This window comes from Parasteatoda tepidariorum, chromosome 8, assembly GCF_982258835.1.
Source record: "Parasteatoda tepidariorum strain Cologne lab strain chromosome 8, Ptep-v5.0, whole genome shotgun sequence".
NCBI lineage: Eukaryota > Metazoa > Arthropoda > Arachnida > Araneae > Theridiidae > Parasteatoda > Parasteatoda tepidariorum.
The window spans coordinates 11,247,177-11,270,547 of NC_141762.1; the positions used below are offsets into that span (position 1 = coordinate 11,247,177).

The window sequence follows — 23,371 nt, forward strand, 5'->3', positions numbered from 1 at the left end:
AACATTACATTGTGCAAACAAATTTGATGAGTTCACAATTGTAATTTAATATTTTCGCTTACCAAACGGGCGGATATATTAAAAACTATTTTATCTATTGCGCATGAAGCTGATCGTTAAGTACTAAATCATTAAACAGATCTCTTTAACTGTATTTTATAACTGCATATTAATGTTATTTGCACGAAAATAATAATTATAAGACGGAAAATGAGAATAGACCACCTTTCTAAATAACTTTCTTTTAAAATGTAGAGCAGAATTATATAATAATAATAAAAACAATTATCTTAGTTTTAAACTCTTGAATTAAAAGCGTAGTAAAACAGTACATGAAAATAACTTAAAATTAGAGATACAAATTATTTATAGGAAAATAATACCTTTATAACTTTTATTAATTTTATGCTGATAACAACCAAAACAAGAAGGAAATGAACGAGGGAAAACTGGATCCTACCGAGTGATTTTCCGGAAAATAAAAATGCACGGACAACAATGGAAAAATGCGACACCATCATTAGATATTTAAATATAGTAAGATATATGATCGTCTTGCTAGCTCTGTTATTGTTTTTTTAATTGTTGGCTAGTTTTTACGAAACACCTCAATACAATCTCAGTTTTATTGGCTTTACCCTACCACTAGGAAAACACCTCTTTGAGAAGCGTAATAGTTGACAGGTATGCAATTATTTTTATTAGAAACAAGTTTGGAGATGTTTTAAAAATTAGTCTTGACAATTTTTTCCTCTATTTGTTTGTATAGCTTTATAAAAATAAAAACGACAGGAAAATGATCTGCAGATCATGCCATAATCTGCATTTCTTGCTACATCGCTAGTTGTTTCGTGTTTCTAGGCTTACGCTATTAAACAACACTTGCAAGCTTTCCGTTTGTTTGGCTTTATAAAAATGACAGGACAAATGATCAGTAGATTATGTCATAATCTGCATTGCCTGCTGCCGTGTTGAATATTTTGTGCTTCTACGCTTGCGCTAATAAACAACACTTGCGAACTTTTCTGTTTGTCTGGCTTTATAACAATAAAAATGACATGAAAAATGATCATCACGTACCTGCCAACTCTTCCGGATTTTCCTCAAGATTTTATTTTCATTTTTAAACTGGTAGCAATACTCGGGTTATTCCAATTAACTTTTTGAATTATAATGATAATTATAAATGAGTTTGACCTCCACTACATATAAATAATTACAATAAATATATAAAAGCATAATAGTCTTTTATCAAAATATAAATATATTTTTGAGTCAGATTGTTTTTCGTTCATTGTTTTACAACCACTCTCAAAATCCATTCTCGGAACGAGTGAAAGTTGGCATCAGATTATGTCATGATCTGCATTGCTTGTTGCCGTGTAGTATTTTTTGTGCTTCTATGGGTCTGCTTTTAGACAATACTTGCATACTTTATTTTTCTAACCTATGAAAGATAAGCAAAAAAGGAAAGCCGACAATATGAAAATTAAAGAAGAAAATCTTAATTTTCTTTGAATTAAGAAAAAGGTTAATGCTCGTCTAAATATTCCACGACTTTTCATACCACAGAGATGGCGATGATGATAACCCTCACCACATTTCTTCCAATGATTTCTGAGAAGTAAAAAAAAAAAGGAAGAAAGTATGAGAGCGTTTCTGGCGAAAGCCACACAGTCTGAGATGCCCAAAGTAAACAAACACTGGTAGTAAAAAAAAGGGGGAAGGGAAATAGTTATTTTTATCTTTAAAGACACTGTGTTAGATAAGAAAAATTATGTCTTTTTGGAAATGAGGTTGTAAACCTGTGGAAATGTCATATAAAAAGCTACAAGCATCTTCAAAATTTACCGCATTCTTACAAACGTTCCGCTATGAATCAATTAACAACCTATTGAGATACAGAGACATTGGCCAATATTTGATTCAATTTTATCATATACGTAATAATATTTCAGGATTGCTGGGATGCCACATTGTAGCTAAATTAAATTTAGCTACAATCAAAATTTGGGCATTTTTCGACTAGTTAGAATATTTAAATTTAATCTAGAGTCCAGTGCCTGATAGCGATACATGTTACAAAACTAAAAAGAGACCCGTTACAAATCAGGAAAATGTTTAAAAAAAACAAAAAAAAAAAAAAAAAAAAAGCATTATAATTTTACCTGATTAGAAACTTTATTCGCTTCAAAAAATTACAAATTGGAAATAATAGTCGACATATTTCAAACGCTCAAAAGACAAAACTCTGAGAAAACTATTAGCTCTACAAAAATAAGTTTAATGCACAAAATATATTACCCAGTTTTTCCCCAAGAAACATATCAAACATTTTTAATGAGATTAAAAAGGCTTAAGAATTTAATTTATCTTTTCAGAAATTAGAACAGCTTTTCACGTAATTTTCCTTTGGGTCTTACAGAATAATATACTATCAAAAAGGCTAAAAAGGCAACATTTTAATGGCGACACTTTATTTTGTTGATATATAATCTGATGAAATTTCATATGACGAATTTCTTATGTAGATAAAAATATTTAATTTTGATTAAAGAATATGTTTAATTACCGATGTTCTATATGAATTTTACTCACAATTTTTTATTTTTTATAGCCCATGGGAGACAAGATTTCAGACTTAGTAGTCGAAACTATTACATACCCTAAATTTTTATAGTCTTTTTATTTTTTTATTCCGGAGATTTTAGAATTGCGAGTTCTATGCTCTGATTTCAACTATGCAAAAAGTTTTTATGCATCAGCGTTAATCTGAAGAATCATGGTAACTTATCTGCATAATAATTAAATACTCTCAGTTTCATTGGAAAAACAGACGCTTGTTTGATATTTTTAACTATATTTGGTAAGCTCGTTTCAAACAATGAAATTACTTTTTTTTATCATTTCTAATAAAGAATCAGTACAATCACAGTGAATGTACTCAAAAAGCAAGTTGTCGAATTTAAATTTTTGAATTTTTGAAAATAAAATTAAAGAGAAAAAATTGTTTTCCTACTTGAAATCAAAGCTCAATAAAAAATCAGAAATAGTTTAAATTCTCCAGATTGTAGATGCCAACTTGCTCCGGAAAGAGGTTAAACATTTTCGACTGGTAGTTTTTTAATGTATAATTCCTTATTTAGTATATTCGATTTACACAGTATATTCGATTTATATAGTTTTTACTCACCGCAACTTCTAAATAACTTAAAGGCTTATATCATACGCCACTTTATTATTGATAAGCCATGTTGAGTCTTTTAAAAAGTTCGCAAAATTACCCGAAAATCTGAACATTTTATTTTGTTGTTCTCTACCCCTTTGGAACATATTTTGTCTAATCCAGAGCAGTTGGCATTGCTGTTTAAATAAGTATAACACATACTAGTTTTTATGAATTCGCAGGGATGTGATTAAAAATGCAAATTTCGGTAGAACATTCATTTTTGCTTATCTATTATCTCTTAAATTAGTCAATTATAACTACCACTGGAACTTACTGTATAAATTATTCATATTAAAAACAAAATCATTGCTTGCCTTCAGTTTTATAGCCGCCAATTTGTACGACCATTGAAAAAAAATTTTCTTAGTGGCAGCAAATTAGTGTTTAATGCCTGAAGTTTAAAGTTTTCAAAAGCTTTTAAACTACCTCGTCGAATTAATAATTTAACCTTTTAACAGTCAAAAAAATGGACGCAACCATTAACATTTTGAAAAAGTTTTCACAAACTTACTTCATAATACCCGGAGATCACTGAATGAAGTGGTAACTAAACATTAAGATGAAAAAAATTTCACAATTTGAGTGGTTGGTAATTTACAGGCAACAGTGCTGACTGACAGTCACCTCTCGAGTGGAAAGGGTTAAAAAAATAATATGAAGATATTGTCTATTAGTTGGCTAATTATGCTTGTAAATGTCTTAATAACTTTGTTTTTAGAAAATTCTTCTGAATTTAATTGTTGTTTTACTACCACTTTGTAAACTTTTTTTCAACGACAGTACAAGTTGACAGGCATGTATTTTCAATATCAAGCTGAAAACAATGTGTTATAAAAAGTTTGCTGATTTTAATCTCTCTTAATGAAAATTTGAAGTTTATAAGCTACCACTCTTTGCGTTTTTAGTCGCCCGTGGCAACCATGAATGAAACATGCTACATAGTTTCGCTACAGACACATGGCAGAGTTTGTGATTAATCTGTCGATAGGAAATTTGACACAATAGGGAGATTTTGCAAATTGGGATCGACTTCTGTACGCTCTGGTACGTAAGATTTCAAGTAAGTGCTCATACGCTCGTGAAAAAATATCAAACTTACGTAAGTTAGAATAAGAGATTTTTCAAAAGTCCGTTGGTTAAAAACTTTAACGTAGTGGAATAGCATTTTCACTTTGACCACAAAATCAAAAACATTCTACATGTATTCAATGGACGTAGACTAACTTTTTAAAGCTGTGGCATACGATTCAAGATGCTTTGTTCTTCGTAAAACTGCGCATCTGTGAGCAAAAAAAATTTGTAGATTATAGATTTTGATTAATTCAGCGATAAAGAATGCAGCTTATTTTTATTATTATTATCAATAATAATATTTAAAAAATTCTATTGAACTTCCATTGATCATTTAACTTCCTTTAACTAAATTGTATAGTTAAAATAAATATAATTTGTAATTTTTAAATAACGAAATCATATCTAGTTTCTTATATAATTAGTGCAATTAGGCAACCATAATGTTAAACAAAAACGAATAAAATTTTTATTTTTCTCATTAAATGAACCAACCGTTGCAAGATGACACGATTCATTTCTAAATGTCATCAATACATTTTTTAAAATTCGCATTCCATCTTTTTAGCTCGAAGGTAGGCTTAAACGGGAAACAACATTTAACAGCTATAAACAGAGCCCTTGTAGCTTTGTCTTTGCAGAGTAAATCACCCCAACATAACGTAAACATACAAATAGCATTTAAAATAAACACGAACAATCGCAGTTGCTTCAATCTTACATACGAGACCGTATGTAAGCATGTAAGCAAATCTCCCCAATAAAAACCTCATTCACTTAAGGAAAAAGCGTCTATCACGCCTGCATACGTTTTAAGAAAATTGGAAATCAAGAAAATGATTTCCAAATATTCCCCAGCATTTTTTAGTCCAGCACTATTTTTCCTCAAAAATCTGAACGAAAAAATTCTCTTGAAATTGCAGCAGACTCTAAATGAAATAAAGCATTTCACACCAACTGCGATAAACTGTGGTTAAAAAGTCTTTTTTTTTATCACTTATTATTTAAAACTTTAAAAGTTTCATTTAGATAAATTTTAGATAATGTATATCAGTTACAAAAGGATGGTAAATTAAAGTTAAATATTGTCTAATATTTATTAGCTACTCTCATTACCTATTTACATTAAAAGTAATTTTATATTTGTTGTTTAAACGTTTGCAGGTTTTACTCACAAGTTATATATATTAATTACAAAAAAATACATTACATTTCAAGTAATATTGTTTAATACCTATTAGTTAAAAAGCCTTGTCCTAATTTATCAAGTAAGATACATTATTCTTGACATTAGGACTGACAATGAATCATTTCTAAATTACTGACATTATCTATTTGCATTAAAAGTTGTTTAGTATTTGTTGTTTGAAACACGTCTCAAAATTTCGCTCCCAAATTTTAGATATTGGATAACAGTCAAAAAGACTGTAATTTAAGTACTAATTTCGTTTAATATGTATTAGTAAAAAAACCTTGTCTTTATTTATCAGGACAAATTTACGATTCTTGATATTAAGGCAGACATTTAATGAAGTAAATCATTTCTCACTATTACTTATTTGCAGTAAAAGTTGTTAATATTTATTGCTTAACCCTTTAACAGGCCCTTTATTTCTATTAAATGTAAATTAAAGTATTTTTGGAATTGAAATTTTTTTAAGAACAGTAATTGATATAAAAAAAAACTCATTTAGTTTATAAAAATGCCCATTTTTTGGTGGTAAATATATTTAACATGACCTATTAGGAACTTACTGACTTTTATTTTTCTTTATTTATAAAATAAATTCCTTAAATGCTACAAACTTCAAAAGGAATTATGTATTTTGTAACTTTTATGCGGTTTTTAAAAATGACAAATGGTTACCAATTTTATTCAAACTCACTTCAAGAAAGCTGAAGTTATTGAAAAATGGAAACCTAAACTAAAAGTGGTAAAACGTGGTGGCAAGTATACTTACCACGGCCTTCAAAAGGGTTAAAAGGTTTGCAGATTTTACCCACAAATTTCAGATAAGTATATCGATTACAAAAGAACTGTACAATTCAAGTTATATTGTTTGAAACTTATTAGCTAAAAAGCCTTGGCTTCATTTATCAGAACAGATTTACTATTGTTGATATTAAGACAGACATTTAATGAAGTAAATCATTTCTCACCTACTGTTTTTACCTATTTGTATTAAAGTTGTTGAATATTTGTTGTTTAAAACACGTTTCCAAATTCCTCTCACAAATTCTAGTTAATGTAAATTAGTTGAAAAAAGACAATACATTTGAATTAATATTGTTTAATACTTATTAGTTAAATAGTCTTGTCTTCATTTATCAGGACAGGTCTATGATTCTTGATATTAGGGCCGACATAAAATGAAATAAATTTCTCACTTACTGATATTACCGATTTGCATTAAAAGTTGTTTTACGTTTCCAAGTTTCACTCACAAATTTCAGTTATTGTATAGCAGTCAAAAAAGACTATACTTTTAAGTACTAATTTCGTTTAATACGTATTTCGTATTTTCGTTTATATTTTTAAAAATCTTTGTCTTCATTTAGTGGGACAGATCTACGATTTTTGATATTAAGGAAGACATTTAATGCAGTAGATCATTTCTCACTTACTGTTATTACCGATTTGCATTAAAAGTTGTTTAATATTTGTTGTTTAGAACACATCTCCAAATTTCTCTCACAAATTTTAGATAATGTATATTACTTACAAAAAGGCAATACATTTTAATTCAAATTGTTTAATACTTATTAGTTAAAAAGTCTTGTTTTGATTTATCAGGACAGAACTCCAACTTTTTTAAAGCAGGTTTTAAGTGAAATAAAGCATTTCACACTTGCTGGCATTATCTTTGTGTATTAAGGATTGTTTAATAATTATTGTTTTTTAAAATTATTTCAAGTTTCCCTCACAAGTTTTAGATCCTTGAGGATGATTTAGGTGGAAGCTTCATCAATGTCACAAAAAAACACGTTCTTCATTTGGCCACCATATCAGTTTATCTCATTAAAGCCACCCAAAAAGCCAAAAGAGTTGAAGCGCTAAGCTAGTTTATTCGTTTTTGCAGCTCATATGGCACCTTTCAACCTTGAGAGAGGTGGGACGCATGCGCTCTAGCGTACTTTGCATTGTTGACATCGTCTATTAAAACTTAGCCAAAACTTTTTTTGAAAAATAAACGTTTTGGCTTGAGCGGTTCCATTGGTTTGAGAGAAAAAAAAGTAACAGTTTTTGAAGATTTTCCTAGAAGTCATTTTTAACTTAAAAACATGATCTGACTTCGTTGTTGTTGAGAGTTTACGTGTCTCCGTTTCAACAGTTCTTTAAAGACCCGATGAGCACTTAAATAAATGGTTGCTGAGAAATTTTAAATATATGACTGTTCTGCATATATTGAGATTCGTTCCTGGAAGAACTATATGTTGATCTTATTCTGGTGAATATTAATTTTAAAACATAAGAAACTATTTAGAGTTTCCAATTCTTAGAATTTTATTTTAAATTTTCTAGGAGCTCAGAGAAAAATAGAAACTAATCTCAAATATCAGGTATACAATGTAAGATAATTCGGTAAATTTTTAACCAATATTTGGGGCAAAATTTCTCATAGCACTAACATTTGGTTTAATGTAAGACTATTTTATTTCGGATACACCAAATATTGCTAAGTATGGTCGAGAAATACCTACATGGTGCACCGAAATTTGGTAGGAGACGCAACTTTGAAGGTGACCGTTAACTGAACAAGATTTGCTTACACCATGTTTTTTTTACAGCTCGGTCTGGATGTATCGGAACGGTTAACGTTTTAAGTATCAACTTATTTCGGTATCAACTTATGGTATCAACTTTTGGTATCAATTTTTGTTGTATCAAGTATCAACTTATTTTGGTGGTTAAATATTTTTTTACTTTGCATTAATTAATGCTCATTTCTTATGTTGTCTTTTTAATTTGGTTGACGGCATAATATGGATATCAAGTAATAATCTACTTACGGAAAATCCTTTCCTAATATTTTGCTGATAATTGTATACCAATTTATTATGCTCCTTTTTGCTGCATTTGGGAGCTTTAAAAATATTTAAAAATGGCGCAACCTTCACCGGCTTTCAGGTGACTTCAAAACACCTACCAATGATGTAACCATCGCCAGATACTCGGAGCTTGTGAAAGCACAAAAATAAGGCGAAATTGAGAGAGTAAGTGAATACCAACTTTTGTTGTAACTAATCCACCGGTTAGATAACGTTTCAGTTTCCAATCAGCCGGTTTCTTATCCGGAGTTGGTGTAGCTTAGCTACATAAAACTAAAAATCTCTAAACCCATGAAACCAAAAATCTCTAGAAAGAATATCATTTTTTTTGGTTGCAATGTAGCCTGGGATTTTTAACTGTGTAATATACATAAATGAGCGAATTTTAAATATGAATGGGGGATTTGGAGATGGTGTAGCTTAGCTACATAAAATCAAAAAATCTCTTAACCCATAAAACCAAGAATCTCTAAAAATAATACCAATTTATTATTTTTCTTTGTGCAATGTATCCCGGGAGTTTTAAGGATGGATATAAATAAATGAGCGAATTTAAATTATTCGAAAATGTTATCTACTATAATATCAGAGAAAACAGGTTGCATGCTCAGGACTGCGAATAAATATTTTCTGGTGGTAGTGATTTAATATGCAATTATTGGTTAGTATATTCGATTAATAGGGTTTTTACTAATCACTGTTTCTAAATAATTCAAAATATTATGTAAAACGCCGTTTTTTATCATCAACCCGTAAGTTTAATAAACCTATAATAAGCACATAGGCCTGCAAATGTATGTAATTCCAATAAAACAATACATTCATCCATGTTGAGTTTTTTAGAAAAATTGCAAAAGTAACGAAAAATCTGCAAATTTTAGCTTTTAGTGCTCTACCGTTTTTTTTAAAAAATATTTTGTTGAATCCGGAGCAGTTGGCATGTCTGTAATTTTATTATTTAATAACAGTATACATAAGAAAATCTAGCTAATATCAGGGATGCCAACTGATCCGCTTTCTGTTAAAGTTATGGAAAGGAATCAGATGGCAAAATTTGTTAAATGAGGATATTTATGTTTACTCTTTAACCCCTTGGGGACGGGTGATTCAGAAAAGCATTCGTACAAAATCAGAATCAAGTTGTAATTAAATAAAAAACGGTAACCTAAATGTAGTCCTTGCTAATTTGACAGACTTACTTTGATTTTACTTTAATTATTGTTAGTTTAATCATATATATAATCAATGTTAATTCAAAGTATAACTAAATAGTTTTATTTTGAACAAAGTAATGGTGAATTAAATAAATCAAACAATTACAACTCCCCCCACAAATAAACTGCTAAAGAAATACTTTGATTACCAGTTTTATATTTTTACCCAGATTGATACGGTTTTATGCTGCCACGTATTTGTGACAGTCGGCGCGAAAGGGTTAAAAGTGTCACAACGCGATAACTGCAATAGAGTTGCATTTCGTGCAATATTTTGAATAGTAGTGGAAAAATTACTTGAAATGAAAGATTAACTAAAATTAACTCGAGTTTCGTTTCCACTAGAAAATATTTTTTGCAAACCGGAGCAAGTTGACATCTTTGTAATACTAACAGGCGTCATCTTTAGGGATATGATAGTTAATTTGATATATCAGCAGGTGGCAATTCCAGAGATACCACAGGCAATTATTTATATAAAAAGTGGTAAAAGCTCATTTCATTATTTATTTATTTATTATATATTTAATTATTCAACCATATAACTACTACTGTGACTTACATTTCAAATTATTCATATTTAAATATTCATTTAATATTTATAGCCTTCAATAGCTAACTGAAAAAAAATTCAAGGATGCCAACTGCTCCGATTTCTACAAAACTTATAATAAATTGGTAGCGAATTAAACAATAAGTTTTGAAAAATGAGGATATATTACCCCCACTTTCTAAAGTGGTCACTTTGAGATCACTGAAATAAGTTGCATTTTATATGGTACTTTGAATATTTGATATATAATGGTTAAAAAAATACTTAAAATGAAAAATACTAATACAAGGTGGAGCAAGTTGCACTGAAAATTTGCCGTTGAAAGTTGCTAATTTTAATTGCTTTTGATAAAATTTTGAATTTTATAAGGTGGTGGCAACCTTACAATTCAAGTTTCCTCCAGTGTTTAAATTGTCCAAGAACTAGATGTCAAGTTCTGGTAGTATGATTCATGCCTTCTTTTCTAGGTACAACCCCATTTTTTTTCAAAAAGATGAAGACTGGTTACTCAACTATTTAATTATTAGAAAATATTTTTTTTTTAGGAGCAAGTTGGCATCTCTACTTATGTAGCATTTTGATTGTAGCAAGTTTGTAAGGTACCGTAAAAAGATTAATAAATTTTAAAGTTCATGAAATAGCTTCCTTCATAAATTTGTAAGAATTTATAATTTTTTTTTTAACAATGCAACAATGCATTATTAAAGCAAATAATTAAATAATGCTTTTACGTTTATTAAATTGGAATCTACTTATAAACAATTCAGAACAAAATTAGATCGAAATCATAGTTCATATCGAAATCATATAGCGAATCATATATCATATATCGAAATCATATAGCGAAGATTGTAAATTAAAAAATATGGAAAAGAATTCAAATCAATATTCAAAATTTAGTTATACTAATTAAAAAACAGTAACTTAATTATGCCAGTATATTATTTGGTTGATTACAAAATCAAATTAAATTAATTGGAATTTCTGACTAAAATTAATTAGAACATTTCAATAATTCATTTACTAAATAAATATGACCAGTATGAAACAAATAACTGCAAACTAGTTCTAGTGAGAAGGAAGAAATATCTCACCTAAGTCATCTCTGCAATAAATTCCTTTGACAAGAATAATTATTCAAACAAAATAAACAAACAAACAAAAAAAAGTTATTTTTGCAGATAAAACGCTCACATGGTGAAAAATGCAAGGCGAAAACAACTCAGCATCATCAGCTGGAATACAAAATTATATTTGATGCGGTTTATGCGCACGACGAAACTCGCAGACGATGAGAAAAAAAAACCTTGACCTAATGACTGCTCCGAAACGTGATTAAAACTTCATTCTGACCATGATTAAATCTGGCAACGAACTTCTTTCTAGTGACGTCACGACTTTATAGAATAGAACTTTAGAAAAGTATGTTTTCTACTGCTTTTCTATTAACACTTAATCGCATGTTCGACCTATCGAATTGTTTTAAAGCAGTCCCTTGTTCTATTGATTGTGACTCCATTACTAAGTAGCTATTCTGTTTAAATAAAAAAAAAGTCGTTTGAATCTCTGATAAGCTATTTAAGGCAGGGTGTGTTTTACGAAGTGTAAACAATGAATATTTTTGTTCTTTTATAAGTACACATTTCGAACACTCATATTTTCAATGCTAACGATAAAAGAGCAACGTACTAAATTTTTGTCAATGTCTTTTGAAGAGCGATGTTTATGAAATGGAATAATTTTCTTAATTTTAAAGCTCTGCGATAGAATGTTATATTATAAATATAGACATTTTAAAACAATTATATTTGTAATTACTTGCTTTGAAAGAAGAATTCTGTGAAAGTAAAGCGATAAATGAACTGCAAGCTTCATCTAACGAAACTAAACTGAAATAAAAAGAAAACATTTGAATCTACCCTAAAATAGTAGTTATTTATCTACGTAAGTTGGTAATACTTGAGGATTTTAGTTATTGTGTTGTCAAATACTATTGACTATAGTTGAGCTTTATTTTTAAGAGTTGAACTTCTAAAATCACAGTTTTCTTAAGCTAATAACGTAATGGGAAGCTATATTACAAAACACTAACCCTTTAATTTCTAACTCCCTGTCTTTTGGAAGTCGATTTACCACTTCTTTTGTATGTGAATAAAGATAAGGGATGCGTTTTATTTTCTACATAGATTCGATTTCTGCACAAATGCATTTCCTTTTTATGGAAAGGGGTATTGCCTAGACTAATTATTTTAAATGAAAGGGTCAATTTCTATTAATTCCTGCAATGATTAGTTTTATGGTAAAGTCCATATCCCGGTATTCTTTACACTAATATTCTTTAAAGGTAAAAGGCCATTGCCTAGAACTCTATACGCTAAAATTTTTTCTCATCGAAATTGTGTAAAATTCCAAAGCAAAAAAAAGAAAAATTAATATAAATAAATATAAATAAATTAATAATAATAAATAATGAATAATATAAATAAAAAATAATATAAATAATAAATAAATATTGAAAAAAAATAAACAAACTAACCTCAATAGGGCAAAGGGGCTACTTTGAACAGATTTTATACATGCACCAAAAAAAAAGGAACAAATTTTTATTTTGAACGTACTTGTATGTTTCATTAAAATTTGAGCGTTTATCTTCATTTTTACTAATCGATAAGATAATTCGGGTGTATAGTTTCTTCACAATCATTTTTAAAAAAGTTCTCTTTGTCCACATGAAGCCGCATACCATAGAGCCAATGTGATTCAAATCCAGATATACTGAATAATGTGATGAACACTTCTTAAAACATTCTGTTTATTATATTGCTAATTGCAAAAAAATTAGTAAATTTCAAATGGTATAAACTTAAACCTGAAACAGCAGTTTTAAGTAAATAATCCTATTACCTTTATAATTATGTATGTTGGAGCCTTGGATGGCTTCAGGGATAGTGCGCTTGCCTCTCAATGAGGAGGCCCGGATTAGAATCCAAGTGATCGCTTGTCGATAAAAATTGGTACCCGGCTCGCACCAACCACAGTGCTGATATAAAATATCCTGAGTGGTAAACGGATCATGGGTTAGACTCCCCTTGTTATCAACGGGTGGTGTTCGTGATTTTCCTCTCCTTGTAACGCAAATGCATGTTACGTATATTTAAAAAGTTCTCTCCGAAGGCAAATTTGTCCCAATACTTAATTCAGGAGTTCCCTTGTCTTTTAAAGTGGGTTCCAAATCACAATGATATACGGAATTGAACATTGTTAGTCTTAAACTCAGAATCGGGTCGGCTGCTCAGCGACGGTCATGAAATAATATAATAATGTATGTTAAAGTCTAATAATCACATTTAATTCACGCTCTCACATTTCAACGAGGCATTTTTCTTAAATATTTAAAGTGGTAACGAGTGTTACTCCATACTTCTTTTATTTTTGATATAATAAAGATAATTAAAAATGATTGGACAACTACGTTATATAAACAATTAAAACTAATAAACATATGTTACTGTGAATGACCGAAATTGGTGGTTGTTGACTTTTACCGGTGAATGTTGACAATCACTGTGTCGCTTTGGTGAATGTCCGAAATATATACTAGGTCTAGTTAAGTGCCACTGCCGGGAATGGCCTCCATCAATGCTTGCCCGGTGTGCATTTAACCGGTACTCAGAACACTGATGTCTCTTCTAATCTATCCCAAGCAAATATTAAAATATCAAATAAATATAATAATACCAACGAATTAATTAAACATCAAATCGGACAAAACAAATATTTTGGACATTCACCAAAGCGACTGTCTGATCGACCGGTGAAAGTCGACATTCTCTTGATTTCTGGCATTCACGGTAACAAATTTATATCCTGATAATAGTACTAGAAAATTTTTAACCCCTTAGGGACGGGTGATTCAGAAAAGCATTCGTACAAAATCAGAATCAGGTTGCAATTAAATAAAAAACGGTAACTTAAATGTAGTCGTTACTAATTTGACAGAATTACTTTGCTTTTATTTTAATTATTGTTAGTTTAATCATATATATAATCAATGTTAATTCAAAGTATAACTAAATAGTTTTATTTTGAACAAAGTAATGGTGAATTAAATAAATCAAAAAATTATAACTCCGCCTACAAATAAACTGCTAAAGAAATACTTTGATTACCAGTTTTATCTTCTTACCCTGATTGATACGGTTTTTTGCTGTCACGTATTTGTGACAGTCGGCGCGAAAGGGTTAAGGAATGACAAAATTAAACAGTAAGCAAGAGTAACGACAAAAAAGTAAAAAGCTTTGATTTTTAAAAAGTGACGAATAAAAATTACAAGGAAAAAATAAAAAATTACGATTTTAAAATACATTGCAAGGAAATCAAATATTCAAAATAATCGTAAATTTCATTGAAAAATGCAATAAAGTCAATTTAGATTGCGTAAAATTTCGATTTAAAGGAATAAAACTTTAAAATGCAGGAAAATGTTGCAAAATTCTATTAATATACACTGGTTATCATAAATTAAGGAAAAATCACAAAAATAGCGATAACTCTTTCAAAAGTAAGCCAAACCGTGCAAAATTTGCATATGTTGTCCACTAAGAGTAGCTGAGTAAAATTGCAATATGCAAATTAGTGGCGCTGCACTCGGCTTACGTCATCTGCCTGGAGCATAAAAGTCCAAGTTTGAGAGAAAGCACACAAATTTTACTGTGATTGCGACATTGAAAATCTGAGATAGCCAATTCGTAATAATGACCTCTAGGCATCATTTGCCTGAAGAACTACGATGGAGAGCCATCGGGAGACTAGAGGCAGGGCAGAGTCAATCAGAAGTGGCCAGATGGCTAAATGTGAGTCCATCTGTGGTTCATAGACTTTGGAGGCAATTTCAAACCACAGATTCGGCATCTAGGAGGTTCAGTCAAGGACGGCCAACTGTTACGACCAGTGCCGATGACCGATATTTGACATTAAGTGCACGCAGGAATAGAACCGCTACTCCGACACATCTTAGATCCTCTCTTGCTGCAGCCACCGGAAGGTTGGTGTCAACGTCAACTGTGCGCAGAAGGCTCCACGAAGGTGGTCTGTATGCGAGACGACCAGCCATTTGCGTGCCGCTCACATCACGCCATAGGAGAGACCGTTTGCAGTGGGCCCGACAACATGTCCACTGGACGTCAGATCAATGGAGGCCTGTTCTCTTTACGGATGAGTCCAGGTTTAGTCTAGAAAGTGACAGTAGACGTTATTTGATATGGAGAGAACCTGGGACCCGTTATCATCCATCAAACATCCGTGAAAGAGATGCATACGGAAGAGGCAGTGTCTGTGTTTGGGGAGGCATATCCTTAGGAGGGCGCACATACCTCCATGTCTTTCCAAGGGGAACCGTGAATGCTCAGGTTTATCGAGACAACATCCTTGATGCTTATGTGCGCCCATATGCCGGGGCAATTGGTGATTGCTTCCTGTTACAGGACGATAATGCAAGACCACACAGAGCTCGCATTGTTGATGATTATCTTCAACAGGAAACAATTACTCGCATGGAGTGGCCAGCTCGATCCCCGGACTTGAATCCTATCGAGCACGTTTGGGATGCTCTAGGGAGGCGTGTATCTGCCATCAATCCGCCCCCTCAGACCCTTGCCACGCTTGCAACTGCTTTACAAGAGCAATGGCTCTCACTTCCTATTGAACTGATAGACCGCATAATTGAAAGCATCACACATCGCTGTTTGTGCTGTATTGCTTCTAGAGGCAATCATATTCCATATTAAAGGTACTTTTTCTATTGCAAACCGATACTTCCAATTTGTTTATTTTATACATGTGCTAATTTCTATACTACTATTAATGTCTGATAATTTCTTTTTATGTTGTTTAATACCTTACTATGTGTTGTATATTGTGGGTAAGTTTCATAAAATTCCATGTGTAATTTCTTGAGTTATCGCGATTTTTGTGAATTTTCCTTAATTTATGATAACCAGTGTAGTTAACTTTGAAAGAAACCAAACGAGAAATAAAAATTCATTATTTGCATATAAAAAGGAATCGTAAATTACGCTAATTTTTGAAATTTTTAAAGCTATAGAAGTGTTGTTTAAAGAAATAAGTAAAAAAAATATTGAATTTATATACAGGTAAAATCCATTAAAGTAAGGGTTTCCCGTTCCCTCCCACCAGCCGCCCTCTCTATTTTGGGAAATTTCAATCCTTAAAGACGTTCGGAAAAAGAAGTTAGCGGTTAAAGAATATATATTTCATTAAATTCATAAATTGAAAAAAAATATTTCAAGAATTTCGAAAAAAAAACTTTTTTAAGAAGGAAATTTTTTAAAAAATTTCAGAAAAAAAAGTTACGATTTCTATCATTATTCTCGCTACTTGTACTTTTCCCATACAAAAGTAACGTAAAAACAAATAAAAGCTCCAAATTTAAAAAGTACAGAAGTACAAGTAAAACTGCAGACTTTTTACTATCATTACAAGTGACGAAAGTAAAAGTATAGCCATATACGATTATACCCAATTTTTATACTTTTAAAACTGTAGAATTATTAAATCATCTTAAAGTCGCTCTCAAGTCAGATGCGAACTTCTAGAAAAAGTTGCAGCTAGTTTGGCCACATTTCAACACGGAAAAGATCAGAGCAAAAAGATTGTATACAATAATTATTTTTCTACTTAGAAATATTGTTTAGGTAGCGCCTTATTCTTCCGTTAAGCAGTGCTTTGGCCTTTCTCCAAAAAACAAGGGACATCGTAGTGAAGATTTGTGGTCTACAAATAGTAACGAGCGCTTGCTTTCGCCCACCACTTAAATCCCCGGGAATCCGAGATTTGTTTTAAGTTCACTAAATTTATGAAGAAAAAAATGTTTTATTCGATTTTTGAAATGAATCCTTCATTTTTATTTTTTATGAATGAACCCTTCATTTCATTAAAATGCAACAAGGGTATGGATGTTTGAAAGTAACTAGGGTTTGACCGCCTCCTGGTAGCTGTCACTCGCATATCCCCGGATCATACATGGGAACGTTATTTTTAAAAAATAAGGAGTAAAAGAACAAGAACGACTAAAAAGTTTTGATTTTAAAAAGTAACGGGTAAAAAGTACATGTACAATGTAAAAAAAAACGCAACAATTTTAAAGTACATTTCGAGAAAATCGAAAATTCAAAGTAATCGAAAACTTCATTACAAAATGTGAGAAAAATTTATTTAAAATGCATTAAATTTTAATTTAAAAGTATACAATTTTAGAATGAAGGAAATATTACACAATTCTACTGAAATGTGAACGTTGAAATAAAACCAAACGAGAAATCAAAATCGAATGTTTGCGTATAAAAAGGAATTTGAAGTTTTGCCCATTTTAAAACCACTAAATCTTTGTTTTTACTTTCAGACTTTTTAGTAACAAATTAATTTGTTGAACAAATCCGATAACATTGTAATATCTGTTTAAAAAAATATGCAAAAATAAATATTCTACTCATATATATTTAAAATCCATTAACCCTTTCGCACCGACTGTCACAAATACGCGCCAGCTTAAAATCAATCAGGGTAAAAAGATAAAACTGGTAACCATAGTAGTTCTTTAGCAATTTATTTGTGGGCGAAGTTATAATTGTTTGATTGCATTTATTTCATTCACCATTAATTTAGTTCAAAATAAAATTATTTAGTTATGCTTTGAAAACATTGATTATATATATATGATTAAACTAACAATAATTAAAGTAAAAGCAAAGTAAGTCTGTCAAATTAGCAACGCCTACATTTAAGCTACCGTTTTTTATTTATTTACATCCAGATTCTGATCTTGTGCGAATGCTTTTATGAATCATCCGTCCCCAAGAGGTTAAAGTAAGGGTTTTGCATTTCCTCCCACCAGCCACCCTCTCATTTTCTTGAAAAAGTTAGCCGTTAAAGAATATATAATACATTAAATTTATAAATTTAAAAAAGTAAATTTGAAAGTTCCGAAAAAAATATATTTTTTTGAGAAGAAAAATGTTTAAAAAAAAATCAGAAAAAAATTACGACTTCTTTCGACATTCTCGTTAGAAATACTTGACTTCGTCCCAAAAAAAGTAACGAAAAAAAAAAACAAGTAAAAGTACTAAATTTAAAATGTAATGAAGTACAAGTAAAAGTATTGTCGTGTATGCCCGCAATTGCTTTCACAGTTCTTTTTCGAACTCTAACTGTCTCCAACTCGCTTTGTGTGCGCAACGGGTAATGAAACATAGTATTCTATTATTCTTGTTTAAACAAAATGGCGTACATAGGCTTTGCAATATTACTCAAATTACAAAATTTTACATCTTCAGTTATTGAAAGAATACACAATAGTTTAAACAAATTATTTATCGATTTTTCTCTTTTATGTAAAAAATATACCTAACATACTTATCAAGTAAATAGAATATAATATTATTTATTTTCGTTAAAAAATTTACATTAGAACAAGAAAACGTATTCCACAAAATCATGTCGATATTTTCTACTTGCAACTGACGTATGGTAGATACCAAAATTTAAAATTTAGCACAATATTTTACAAATGCCTTAAAGTTTGCTTGTTAACACGTTGAATGCCATGGGGGTCACCGGTGACAGGTGAAGCCAAGATTATTAGAAACACATAATTCGAGTAAATTTTAAATTTTTTTATGTTATTATCGTTACTAAAATGGTTTGGAGAATTTAATGCGATATAGAACATACAAAAATAGTTTTATTTATATGCACAGAGATGCCAACTTGCTCCGGACAGCGAATAAATATTTTCAAGTGGTAGTTTATTAATTGTGATTCTTGGTTTAATAAATTCAATTTAGTTGATTTTTATCCACCACTATTTCTAAACTATTCGTAGCGTTATATAATTCACCACTTTTACATATATTACAGAGATACAACCATTAATATATAATCAAAATATGTCACTTAAACTAAAGAAGCTACTATATACAGCAATGATCCGCCCAATACTTACCTATGCCTCACCTGCCTGGACAACGATACCTCAACATCTACTGAAGAAATTAAACCAATGCCAAAACAAGATCCTTAGAAAAATAACCTGTGCAAGATGGTTCATCCGGAATACCAACATACATGCAGACCTCAAAATACCAACTCTATCACAGCATATATACAAGCTAAACGCAGATTTTTTCGATAAAGCCATAGAATGTAAAACAGCAAATTTTAATGAAATCTTTAAATTTGAAAATTATATCAAAGATAAAAACTACAGACCAATAGCTGCACATTTCACCTCCGACGCCTCATATCATAACTATCAAAACAAATAATTTCATCAACCTTTCTGAAAATAACGCTTACTCATGCTGATACAATTCTGAACAACTCCAAAATCACAGTTTAGAGCAAGCTGCTCAATTTATTTTTGATTCCTTTTTAGTTATTCAAGCAAAGAGCTTGAAACATTCATAAAAGCAACTCCATTGTCTGCTTACCTCATTGCTCAACCAAAACTGTTCTAAAATTCCAGATGAATGGGATAGGGGCCGCTTCGCGGCCCAGGTGCCCAATAAAATTAAAACACTAGGACTAGGACTATATTACAGAGATGCCAACTGCTCCGGACACGCCAAAATAATTTAAAAAATACTAACTAAAATTTGCAAATAATTTACTAATTTTATTTACTTTTTAAAAGGTTTAGTATGACTTAATTGTGACAAAGTGGAGAATTATATAAGCCTTCTAATTATGTAGGAATAGTGGTGTATTAAAACCTAATAAATTGAATTTATTAAGCCAAGACTTACAATTATTAAACTACCACTCGAAAATATTTATTCGCTGTTCGGAGCAAGTTGGCATCTCTGATATTACCTACTCAACTGCATGGGTGAAAGCCCTTATATAGCAAGACGGAAAAGAGAAAAACCTGGTACGTAAAACATTTCATTCTAGCATTTTTTTCGAAAAAAATGAAATATCTGTAACTATCAAGATTTCTTTTATAATTCTGGCATATATATATAAAATTGCTTCTTTTCCAAGATAAAGTAGATATTGTTGAAAAATTTAAAAAAAGAATAAGTAAACCCCTCCCCAAAACTAGCTATAACTGAAATGGTTTTACTACCAGCCTTTCCTCTTTTCCGTCTCGCTTTCACCCCTGCTCAACTCACCCAAGATACACCTTACAGCAAGGGGGATAAAAGCGGATAGCAGAGATCCCATCAACATCAACAACAGATATTACTTGTTACAGATCTGTATATGACTCCTTTGAACCGGAGAAATGACCAAAGGTGATCTCTTGACTCGGGAGTCATATACCCCCCCCCCCCCCATATACATTAGGACTATCACATCCAGTACAAACTGATTTGTGACTTCCGCGTCTGAGTTTTCGCTCGCCTATCAACTCATTGTCAACATTACAGGCGCCCTCGATTGTACGCTTCGCGGACAGGCACTCTAATGCTATACCTTTTAAAAAACTAGCAAAATCTGCCTACTATTTGACAGTTTAGTTTGTAATTATTTACCGTTTGGACAGACGGGACAGCCATGCAAAATTAGCGTGTTTAATAAATAAAATAAGATCTGTCCAACCCAGTGATTTAAATCAGATTTAATTGGATACCTGTAAGCGACGTCACGCGAGTGTGCGGTACCTGATTGGCATCTGAATCGAGGAATACCGTTACGTCACTACAATGATGTCACTTTCAGGTATTCAATTGTCATTAACTGCTTATGCTCACATATATTTTTTAGTAAACTTTAAGCTTTGAATTAGGATAAATTGATTAGGGCGATAGTTGTCATTTTCATTCGCAAATTTAGCTTTTTGTAAACAACGAATGCATAATTTTCAAACTGAAAATATCGGAAATAATGAGCACGTATTTCAGTCCTCTGCAGAGATGCCAACTTGTTTCGCTTTGTAAAGAAATTTTTTCTAGTGGTAGCAAATGATTAAGTTTTAAAATTTGATTCTTGGATTTTGTAAAGATTTCAGTATATTTTTTCCACCATTAAAATATAAATAATTCAGACATAGATACTAAATGTCGTTTAATTCCTGTTATATCGTTTCACTCAGCAGCCCAAAAGGTCAGATGACCACGATGTAATACTACAAATATTAAACAGGTTCACGATGGATGGAATAAGGGCCACTTCGCGCCCCAGTTTCAGAACAATACTAGGGCTAAAATCCTGTTATCTTGTGGTAAAGCGAAATACAAACAATTAAAACTAAACTAGATGACCTGACACGTCTGCATTGAAGATTTTAAGCAGGCCTGCTAACTACTACGCGTTTTGCAAAATATTTTATAGAATGGTAGATATTTAATAACCAAATGCAGTAGGTAAGTGTCACAATAAGAAAATAAGATCTGGGATTAATAATATACATGATACAAGTAATCGCAATGGAATATAAAAGACAATCAAATTAAAGTTAAAGATGAAAAATAAAATGAAGTTAAAAAGAAAAATATGTACAATTATTTACAAAGGGAAAAATTCCCTACACACTCCCTCGCCTTTCCTCTGCTAGCTGGATTTCGTAGGTGCAGAGTCTGTTAGTTTGTCTGTGGGAAGGGAAATAAATTTCTTAATTATCGATTGTAGTATTTTGATAAAACTCAATCACTAATAAAGAAGGTGGTTATCGGGCTGTATTTAGAGATGCCAACTTGACCTGGACAGTGGATAAATATTTTCGAGTGGTAGTCTTTTAATACATGATTCTTGATTTAATAAATTTAGATTTATGGGGTTTTTACATACCACTACTTCTGAATAATGCAAAGTGTTAAGTTATACGCACGTAAACAGCGTTGAGACGGTTAAAAAATCGGCAAAAAAAATTGTGGACTTCAGTTCTCTACCGTTTTATTAAAATATTCTGTTTTGATCTAAACATTTGGCATCTCTGTGTATTTAGCATTATTTTCAATAATGTCTGGATCTTAAATTTTGTTAAAATTGCAAGCATAATTTATGATGGGCTAATAAATAGGTCTTATCTACATATTTTTTTATTCTTTTTTGATGGTAGTTTAATAATTTTTTTTGAAATTTTAAACTTCAAGATTTAATACGCTAAAACGCTAATGTTGCTACCACTAAGAAAATTATTTCTCAACCACCGTACTAGTTGGCAGCTATGCAAATTGCTTGATGTGACAACGATTGCGTATTGTTCACTATTACTAGAACCACGATGTTAGTTTTCTGGATTGCCCACATAAAAATGCTTGATAATTAAACGATGGTATGTTAACAAACTTGTTGGTGAAGCTGTTAATTTTTCTGTTCAAAACACTCTAGTAGCACTATATACTATAGTGCTATGCTGTGCCCCTCTACCGCTATATGCTAATACGAGAGATGCCTACTTGCTCCTGACAGCGGATAAATATTTTCAAGTGGTAGTTTTTTAATGCATGATTCTTGGTTTATATGCCATTTATTTATATATATATATATCCGTCGTTGAACAGCAGACCCAATTTTTGGGTTTACGACTACTTATGTTCAACTCCGTAGCCTTGTAATTTTGAACCCAATCCAGAAGACAAGGAAAGTTTTGGATCAGTACCCCCAGAGGTATTGATTTGTTATGGGAACATCGAGGGCTTCGCGACTCGACAGATTTAACGTGCATCAGTCACCATTTACTACACGGGAAGTCTTCGGCCGGCTGGGATCGAACCCCCGAACTCCTGGACATGGGCCCAGTGACTTATCAGCCAGGCTATCCCAACCTTATATACCATTTATAGGGTTTTCACTCACCACTACTTTTAAATAATTCAAAAAATTATGAGATACATGACATTATTTCCTTGCCGAGCTGAATCCCCCGAGAAGTGTGAAGGTGAAGGGTTCAAATACCGCCGTAAGCCTGGATGCATTCTGGATGATTTCTTCCTCTACTTGACAATGGCTTATATGCCTAAATTCAGCACACGTGTCAGCAAATGTAGTTTCAATAAAGCAATACAATTTAGGTGTGTTGAGCCTTTTAAAAAATTACTAAAATTATCCGAAAATCTTCAAATTTTAGTTTGTAGTTCTACACCTTTTTTAAAAAAAAATATTTTGTTGAATCCGGTGCAATTGGCATCTCTGGCTAGTACCACTATAACCCTTTGACTACGAATTTTAAAAAAGGATTTTTTTTGTCCCGTTTATTATTCAAAAGGACAAAAAAGATCACAAATAAGACAA

The 23,371-nt window shown here is 31.2% G+C and overlaps 1 protein-coding gene across 3 annotated transcripts in view; it reads right to left on the reverse strand.

Moving 5' to 3' along the window:
* LOC107457049 (uncharacterized) overlaps positions 1–23,371 on the reverse strand; it is a 66,357-nt gene that overhangs the window by 37,868 nt on the left and 5,118 nt on the right. The window contains exon 1 of one of the 3 annotated variants that reach the window (XM_087149825.1): positions 11,936–12,001. The exons of 1 other annotated variant lie outside the window; for it this stretch is intronic. The gene's annotated coding sequence lies outside the window, so the exon portion shown is untranslated. Of the gene's footprint in view, positions 1–11,211; positions 11,455–11,935; positions 12,002–23,371 lie in introns of those variants that run through there. One more of the 3 variants, XM_087149827.1, reaches the window with a different exon arrangement.